We start from the raw sequence: 10,525 nt of genomic DNA, 5'->3' as shown, positions 1-10,525 counted from the left end.
AGACCCAAATACTTTCATTGCGTATTATTTTTTTCTGAATTATAATCTTTTTCACTAGATTTTTCATCAAAATTTTATGATGATATATTGATTAAATAAATTCTTATTTGCTGTTATTAGTTTCAAGTATGTATTTCAGTATTGTCTGAAAATTACAATAGTAATGTCACAAATAAAGTATACTTAAAATATGCCCAGTGATATGTGTTAGACAAAATTCATTTTGTATTCTTTTACTATTTATTGATTTCTGACCTGATAATAGAAAAAATGTGTCGTGTCACATAGATAAAATCCTCTCTTATTCAGTCTTGAACAGGGAAATGAAAACAAACAAATAAACTATGCTCATGATCTCAGTTTTCTTCTCCTACTGCCTCAAGGAGTAGGTAATGGGCTTTAGATTAGTAGTTACTGTGATTCATCATTACAGAATTACCTCTATAAGGAAGACAATGTTCAAGTCATGTGTTAATCTGAAAAATTGTTAATTTCTATCAAGAGAGCTGTATTGAGAAAAATTCTGAAGAAATATTTGGTTAGATTGGGTCAAGTTCCCTATTTTTCCTAGAACACCTTCTATGTTATATACATCCGCCTACTGCTGTGCTCTGAAATAATGGGCTATATCTAAAAATTGCATATTCCCTCTAGCAAATGCCTTTTTAATTTTTTTTAACCTATCACTGCTCTGAGTTTAGGAGGCCTTCTCTTGTTTTCATTTGTTCATTAGTTGGTTGTTCAGTGAGTAAGCTTACCTTAAATGTCAGTAATTGACCAGTGCTTAGAATTTAGGAATAGAGAAACTGAACAGAGAAGGGTCATGGATTATATCACAGTGTTTAAAGGTTACAGGTTTTAAATTTGATAGATCTAGGTTTAGTTTATAATATATTACATACTTTCAGAGCAGTTCAAAGCCAAGTTCCTGAAGTTCTCTGAACATGGGTCTTCTCATCTATAAAATGAAGTTAATAAAATATATCTCACAGTGTTTCTGTAGGGAATATACAAGATCATGCACAGGTGTGCTAAGGAGGGGGCCAAGCGGAAAGTTACAATAAATGGCATCTGCAGTGATAGTGGGGGAATCATTTCACTAGCTGCGTTTTCTCCTCTTTTTCTTTTTTATTCCTGCTCTTCAGTTGGCATCTAAGATAACTGATGTTGGGTTGCAGGTCTCATTATAGAGACATCTTGCTGAGTAGTCTCTCAGGGAGGAAAACACTCATAATATTGTCACTACAATATACAAATCCCTTCCTCGGTAACCATGACTTTTGGTATAAAATGACTGTGTTCAATTGTGACCATTCACGTTTTGTTCTTCCCTTGAGATAAATAGATATCTGTGCGGAAGTTTAAAGGACTTACTTTATCATCTTCAAAAAGGCAGGAAGGAAAAGAGAAGTGAAAGTATAAGGTAGAATATTTACTGTGACTGTCACTGACTTTCTGAAGTTTTCCACTTATATTTCAGTAGAATGTTTTCCTCTTTAGCCAGAACTGAAATTTCTCTGGCTGAGAAGGACTTTATGAAGCAGTTGAATAACTCATCATTAAGAAGTGCACCCAAGAGAAAAAAGACTTATTTCCTTGCATTCACTGGGTTAAAAATCACAAAAGAGAAAAGAAGCAATGTTAGTGTTTTTCCCTTTTTTTAATGTGCAAGGTAGGTATTTTTAGTTGTATTATGCTGACGTCGGAAAATGACAGTCCCAAGGCCAATGCATGGGAGATAACAAGATAGTGACTCTTTTTTTTAGCCATTCAGACGAAATCAGTAGTGTTTTAGTGGAGTTTCAGTGAGAAAACAACTTGTCATGCCAGCAGCTAAGCAATGTGTCAACCGAAAGAAACCGTGGCTTTGAGCAGGCAAGCCCAGGAGATGACAGTTGCAGGCATGATTGCTTATTGTTGTTGGTTTCAAGTCATTGATGCACACAGTAAACTCTGATTAAAAGAGGAACATGCAGTGGTGGGAAAGCAATGTTTTATTCTCCATGTTACAGCTCCTTTGGGTTTATACTATGACCAAAGCAAGGCTTGGTATACATAATGCTCTTGCACCTTCTGAACAACAAAACACACATCCAGTTGCTATTTTTCACATGATGTTGAGTAGCCAGATGGTTCTCGCTGTTATTGAAATGAGTAAATAGTATTACTGCGTGATAGAAGCAGCATAATGTAAAAATGAAAAGCATGGAATCTGTATGCTGACTGCCTGGGTTCAACTGCAGATTTCATCACTTCCTAATGTGTGGCCAATGAGCAACCTTTTGTGTATCAGTGTATTTGTGTGTGCATGTGTGTGTGTTTGTATATGTGTAAAGGGATAATAGGACTATATGTATCATAGTGTTGTAATCAAGTTCAAAAGAGTTAACATTTCTCAGTCACCTAAAACCATTTGTTGCTCACAGAATATGCATTCTTTATAATTCACTCATTTGAAGTATACAATTAAATGGATTTTAATATATTCACAGACTTGTACATTCCTTACCATAATCAGTTTTACAACATTTCTGTTACCCTCAAGCCAAATCCTATATCCCTTAGTCATGATCTCAAGTCTTCCCTTCCCCCAGATCCTGGCAGCCAATGATCTACTTTCTGTCTCCCCATAGATTTGCCTATTCTGGGTGCTTCATATTTCTATAGGGTCATATAATATGTGATCTGTTGTGACTGGGTTCTTTTACTTAGGACATTGTTTTCAATGGTCATTCATGTTATAGCACATATCAGTACAAAATTCGCTTTCATTGCTGAAAAACACTCTATCATGTGAACAGACCACATTGTGTTTATCCATTCATCATTTAGTGGACAGCACATCACTTTTTGGCTATTATGAATAATGTTACTATAAATATTCATATCACCTTTGTGTGGATACTTTATGAGCTTTAATAGCTGCAAAGAGAAAGAATAATTATTAGCTCTGAATTTTATCCTAACATGCACTATTTTGATTAACTAGATTCTTGTATTTTATTTTTTAATTTAATTTAATTTTATTTTAAGTTCACCCAAATCCTAAGACATCCTAAAAAATGAATCCAATTCATTTTTATCATAGTATTTCAGTAAGTTTTCATTATGTAGTTCTAACCCCTCCATCCCCACTAAGATCCCCCCAGTCATCTCTACTGAAATTGCTAAATTGCTTCCTCCTTCATCACTTTCTGAAACTTACTTTCCCTCTCCTTGGCACTTACTATATTCTGATTTAGGGTATAGTTCCTTTACCACCAAACACTTAAAAAGGAAAAATCTCTTCTCTCTGGATTTAAATTTTAAAAACATCACTTCCGAAAAATAAATAAATAAATAAATAAATGAATAATAAAAGCATCACTTCCCAGCTAATGAATATATCTCTTTAATGTACTTATATTACATATATTTAATATATATATTTATATTATTATATATTATATTATAATATATATTTACATATATTTAAGATATAATTTATGAAGATATACTTAATATATGCCAAAATAGAAACAGTTGCTCCAGTTGGATAATGCATACTTTTTAAAAAAAAAGTGTCCTTCACAAATAGTGCTTGCAAGAAGGCATTAATAGGGAAGATCAATGCAAACTGGGAAGCTATTGATAGATCTCCTTAAGAAATAACTTTAGGGGTGCCTGGGTGGCTCAGTTAAGCATCTGCCTTTGGCTCAGGTCATGATCCCAGTGTCCTGGGATCGAGCCCTGCTTCAGGCTCTCTGCTTGGCAGGAAGCCTTTCCCACTCACCCTGCTTGTGTTCCCTCTCTTGCTGTGTCTCGCTCTGTCAAATGAATAAATAAAATCTTTTTAAAAAAAGAAATAATTTTAATTGTCATATTCGGAGGAGAATAAGTGGCAGGAAGTGGTACCAACCATCCCCTCTCAGTGTTCTGGATGCCATTAGTGTTGATGTGAATAACCTTTCAGTGAACAATGACTATTTGACACTATCTGTAATAGAAAGCTCTCATATTTCACTTTGAGTTAAAGGCAAGAGAGAAAAATACATTGATTCAATATACTAAATTGTAAGCCTCTTCAAAGTAGAAGTTGGCTATGAATATAATCAATATCCCTGCAATACTTACTAAGCATACTAACATGAAATAAATATACTTACGTGAAATTAACCACTGTTGGAGCACCATACTTTGTCTGGTACATGAGGGAAATAATCATCAATAAATGCAGGGCTCACTGTCCTGTGTAGGTGCAAATCTACCACAGCCTCCTTGATAATATCTGTATTAGTTTCCTAAGATTGCTGTAATAATGTACAGTAGAGTAGGTAATTTGAACCATAGATAGTTACTTTCTCACCATTTTTGAGGGTAGAAGTCTCAGACCAAGGTATTAGCAAGGTTTGTTTCTTCTGAAGGCCATGAGTGGAGGATCTGTTCCAGGATCATAGATGGCTGTTTTCTCATAGTTTTCCTTCTGTAAGTGATCATGTCCAAATTTTCCCTTCTTGTAAGGACACCATTCATATTGAATTAAGGCCAACTGTAATGGGCCTCATTTTAACTTAATTACCTCTTCAAAGACCCTGTCTCCAAGCAAGGTAACTTTCTGAGGTATTAGTGGTTAGGACTTATTAATATATGAATGTTGAGGTCATACAGTTCAGCCCACAACATTACCTGAATCTGCTGAATGTGTGGGAGGACTGTATACAATAAAGATTTTGCTAGCTCTAAGGTAAACTGGAGTCAATTTGAAATAAAAGCATCCTTTGCTGGTATTCGCTGGCAATATGACTGACAGAGTATTAAAGAACCACCCCCTCACATCTTTATCCATAAGAACACAAGGTGCCAATATTAATTATACAGCTGTGTATTTGCATCAATCTTTTCATACTTTGAGATTTCTCCCCATAAATGCATAGGAGGGAACTGCGATTTTGTAAGGCAGGACTTGTTATTCTTCTGCAGATGTGAAAACTGACTCAGAAGTGTCAGTTGACTTGCCTAAGGCTGCAGGGTAGGTCAGTGATTTCCTGAATGCCCTGATTAGCTTGATAATGACTATAATTTTACAGTCTGATCAGTTTGCTCATCAGGAGCTATATGAAAAGATAAGAAAAAATTCCACTCTCTTTTCCTTAAACTGTTTTGAAATTGGATCACAATATGTGCCATTTTGCTCCCACAAGAAACAGTTGCTTATAAGGTGATTCAGAGAAAAACTAAATTTGTAAGATTGGGGTATAATTATAGTAGGCTTGCCCATCCTCTTGTAATTCCCTGGGGGCAGTGAACAGGCAGGTAAACTAATGGTATCCCAAAGATGTCCTGTTCTAGTGCCCAGAAACTGAAGATGCTAAGTTATATGGCAAAGAAGAATTAAGGTTATAGATAGAATTAAAGTTGCTAATCAGCTGACCTGGAAATGAGAAAATCACCCTGGCATATGTGAGTAGGTGCAGTGTAATCACAGGGTTCTTTAAAAGTGGAAGGTGGAAACAGAAGAGGAGTCAGGAGAATGTGATGTGAGACAGACCCAACCCACTGTTGCTGGCTTTGAAGATTCAGGAGAAGAGCTATAATCTTAGGAATAGGGGTGGTATCTACACTGGTATCTACCCAGTGAATGCCATTTTAAAACTTCTAGTCCTCAGAACTATCAGCCAATACATTCGTATTATTTAAGCCACTAAGTTTGTAATAAATTGTTATAGCAGCTACAGAAAATGAATGCAGTGGAATAATTTACTCTCCTGTTTCATCTGTGACTTCTGTTAGTTTAATCAACAGAGACTCGATGAAGATCTCTTGTCTACAAAGACTGTTACAGGTAATGAAGCACTGTTCTGGATCACCTTCCTCCTCCCTGCTACTCATGCACGACAGACACCAGTTTTCCATCATATGTTATGAACATTGCCCTGTTATTCCATATGAAACATTAAAGTTCTGGAGCCCCACATTGGTTCCATTGATCCATTTCCATGTCATGTAGATAACCATGTGAGGATCTCTTTTTCCCCTAAAGGGGACGAAATGGTCCTTTGAAACAACACATCAACAGAAGGAGAACAACAAATGTTTATTGAACCCTTACATATGTCAGGCATTGTGGTAGCTGTTCGTGTATATCATTATCTTCACAGCGACATGATGAGGTAGGTTGTAATACTGTATTTCTTTTACACTTGAGAAAGCTGAAGAGCAGAGAGGTTAAGTTATATCTCTAATGCCATGAAAATAATAGGTGGTATAGGCAGGACTCCGAAGTAGGCTATTTAATTCAAGAACCTTTAGTTAACCACTATACTCCCTGGATTGCAAGGTGGAAACAGAGTTTTAAGATTGTCTACTGTGGTTCTCCACATATAAAGAGGAAACATTTGTAAAAAAATATATTATGGAAAGGGGATAAAGGACAGAAAAGGAAGTAAGTTTTCTGCACTTCCCTTAAGCTGGTAAAATCTTAACATCAATAGAATCATAAGTTATTTGTGTATAATAAATTCCTAGAGCAATCACTACGAAGTGCTGTGTATGGATAACACTGAACTAGATTATAGATAAACCGATATTGAATTATAAAAATGTCCAAGTAATCTATAGGGAGATGGAAAAAGGAGAAAAAAATGAAAAAGAACAAGCAGAAAAAAAAAAAAGAAAAAAGGAAAAGAACAAGCAGAAACAATAACAAAAAATTAAATGACAGATTCCCTGCCATATTAATAATTACATTGTATGTAGATGTTCAGAATACACCAATTAAAAGAGACTGTCAGAATAGAAACAAAACAAGAAAAAATTAGCCAAGTATAGCTTTGTTTCCAAGAGCCTCAATTCAAATATGATATACATAGGTTTTCAGTAAAAAGTTGGAGAAAAAGGATACCATACAGACAAAGGAAAGCAAGACTCAGTGTATTAATATCAGATAAAATAGACTTTGGAATAAAGAAAAGTATCATAAAAAGGAAATCTCAAGGCCCAAATGGTTTTACTGGAGAATTATAGCACATATTTAATAGACTTAACATAAAGTCTTCCTTATCTGTCCCAGAAAATAGAAGAGAATACTCCCCAGTATGTTTAACTGATACCTAAACCAGAAAAAGGAATGATTAAAAAAAAGAGAACTACAGACCAATGTATTTCAATAATGTAGATATAAAAAACCTTAATAAAATATTGGCAAACCACATTCAGCAATATATAGAAATAATTATGTACCATGACCAACTGGGATTTATTTCAGGGTTGCAAGCATCACTCAGTATCTTAAAACCATCAATGCAATCTATAGAAATAGACAACTATGTTCTATAATTTACATGTAAAGGCAAAAACACTAGAATATCTAAAATAATTTTGGAATAGAAGAATGAAGTATAAGATATCATCTTCCACATTCAAGACTTACATAGCTATAGTATAGCCATATAACCACCAGTCCTCTATATTTAAGAACCTTTTTTATCTCTTTTTTTCTTAAATTCCACATATGAGTGAAATCATGTTACTTGTTTTTCTCTGACTGACTTATTTCATTTAGCATTATACCGTCTACATGCATCCATGTTGTTACAAATGGCAAGATATCATTTTGTATGGCTGAATAATATTCCTGTGTGTGTGTGTGAGTGTGTATGATATGATACATACATCACATCTTTATCCATTCATTTGTTGATGGAGACTAAGTTTTCTTCCATATCTTGGCTATTGTAAATAATGCAGCGATAAATGTAGGAGTATTGGAATTAAAAGAAAAGAAAGAAAATAAAGGGGTGCAGTTAAGAAATAGGGGTACATATATCTTTTTGAATTAGTGTTTTTGTTTACTTTGGGAAGATATCTAGTAGTGGAATTATTACTGGATTCATATGGTAGTTTTATTTTTAATATTTTGAGGAACCTATATATTGTTTTCCACAGTGACTGTACCAGTTTGGTCTCCCACCAACAATGCACTGGGGTTCCTTTTTCTCTACATCCTTGACAACGCTTGTTTCTTGTGTTTTTGATTTTAGCCATTCTGACCGGTTTAAAGTGAGATCTTATTGTGGTTTTGATTTGCATTTCCCTGATGATGAGTGATGATGAGCATCTTTTCATGCATCTTTTTAATTGGATTATTTGGGGTTTTTTTGTGTTGAGTTGTGTAAATTTTTTAATATATTTTGAATAATAACCCCTTATTAGATATATTTTGGATATTAAACCCCTTATCATCTGCAAATATCTTCTTCTATTCCATAGGTTTTGTTTTAGTTTTGTTGACTGTTTCCTTTGCTGTACAGAAACTTTTTATTTTGATGTAGTCCCAATAGTTTATTTTTGCTTTTGTTTCTCTTGCCTTAGGAGGCATATCTAGAAAAAAGTTGCTGTGGCCATTGTCAGAGAAATCACTGCCTATGGTCTCTGCTCTAGGATTTTTATGGTTATAGATCTCACAGTTAAGTCTTCAATCTATTTTGAGTTTATTTTTGTGTATGGTGTAAGAAAGTGGTCCAGTTTCATTCTTTTGTATTTAATTGTCTGGTTTTCCCAACACCATGTGTTGAAGAGACTGTCTTTTTCCCATTACACATTCTAGCTTCCTTTGTTGTAAATTACTTGACTGTGTAATTGTGTATTTCTTTCTGTGCTCTCTGTCCTGTTCCACTGAAAAATCAGTCATGATTTAAATGTAAAATATAAAACTATAAAACTTGTAGGAAAAAGCAGGAGACAGTCTTCAGGATCTAGAGCTAGATAGAGTTTTTAGACTTGACACCAAAAACATGGTTCATAAATGGAACGATTAATAAATAAATGACTAGGAATCTCATTACTAATAAAAGGTAAGTAATATCTCTGGAGGACAGAGATAAAAATCCTTCATATTGAAGTCTCTGTTATCAGATGAAAAATAATAATCACTTGTGGAAAAAATCCATATATACATATATAAATATATGAATTTTTCTCAAACACAAGAAGAGGTGTATTAGCAGCCTCAAAATTGCAGCTCTTCTCCCTAGAACAATTAACAAGCCACAATTGGAATGGAAATGTATTATAAGTAATTAATTTAAGAAGGACTTACAAGAAAAAAGTTATTTTTATAAATGAGGAGAAAATTAGGATAAATTTCATTCTTTTACACAATTAATTGACAACAGAGTATCTTTCAAGAATTCAGGTCTCAACACCAAGGAAATACAAACAATTTTAAGAACATATTATGAGCAACTATGTGCCAAATTAGGCAATCTGGAAGAAATGGATGCATTCCTAGAAATTTATAAACTACCAAAACTGAGAGAGGAAGAAATAGAAAATCTGAACAGACTCATAACCAGCAAGGAAATTGAAGCAGTAATCAAAAACCTCCCCAAAACAATATTCCAGGGCCAGATGGCTTCCCAGGGGAATTGTACCAAACATTTAAAGAAGAAATATTACCTATTCTACTGAAGCTGTTTCATAAAATAGAAATGGGAGGAAAACTTCCAAACTCTTTCTATGAGGCCAGCATTACCTTGAACCCCAAGCCAGACAAAGATCCCATCACAAAGGAGAATTACAGACCAGTATTCCCAATGAATATGGTTGCCAAAATACTCACCAACATACTAGCCAGTAGGATCCAACAATACCTTAAAAGGATTATTCATCCTGACCAAGTGGGATCTATTCCTGGTGTGCAGGCGTGGTTCAACGTTCATAAATTAGTCAACCTGATACATCACATTAATAAAAGGACAAGAATTATATGATCCTCTCAACTGATGCAGAAAAAGCATTTGACGAAATACAGCATTGTTTCTTCATTAAAACTCTCCACAGTGTAGGGATAGAAGGAACGTACCAAAATATCATAAAAGCCATATATGAAAAGTCCACAGTGAATATCATTTTCAGTGGGGAAAAATGGAGAGCTTTTCCCCTGAGGTCTAGAACACGGCAGGATTGTCCACTGTTACGACTGTCATTCAACATAGTACTAGAAGTCCTCAATAATTAGACAACAAAAAGAAATAAAAGGCATTCAAATTGAAAAAGTCTAATTCTCATTTTTTGAAGATGACATGATACTTTATGTGGTAAACACAAAAGACTCCACCCCGAAATTGCTCAAACTCATAAAGGAATTCAGCAACATGGTAGGATATAAAATCAATGCACAGAAATCAGTTGCATTTATTATACACTCACAATGAGACAGAAGAAAGAGAAATTAAGGAATTGATCCCATTTACAATTGTACCAAATACCATAAGATACCTAGGAATAAACCTAACCAAAGAGATAAAGGATCTGTATTCTAAAACTACAGAACACTTAAATGAATTGAAGACACAAATTGAACGGAATAATATTCCATGCTCATTGATCAGAAGAATAAATATTGTTAAAATGTCTGTGCTACTCAGAGCAGTCTATACATTCAGTGCAATCCCTATCAAAATACCATCAACTTTTTTCACAGAACTGGAATGAATAATACTTAAATTTATATGGTACCAGAAATGACCCTGAAAAAGAAAACCGA

This window comes from Lontra canadensis, unplaced genomic scaffold, assembly GCF_010015895.1.
Source record: "Lontra canadensis isolate GAN:19392208 unplaced genomic scaffold, GSC_riverotter_1.0 scaffold71, whole genome shotgun sequence".
Taxonomy (NCBI): domain Eukaryota; kingdom Metazoa; phylum Chordata; class Mammalia; order Carnivora; family Mustelidae; genus Lontra; species Lontra canadensis.
Note: the sequence above shows the minus strand (reverse complement) of the source record.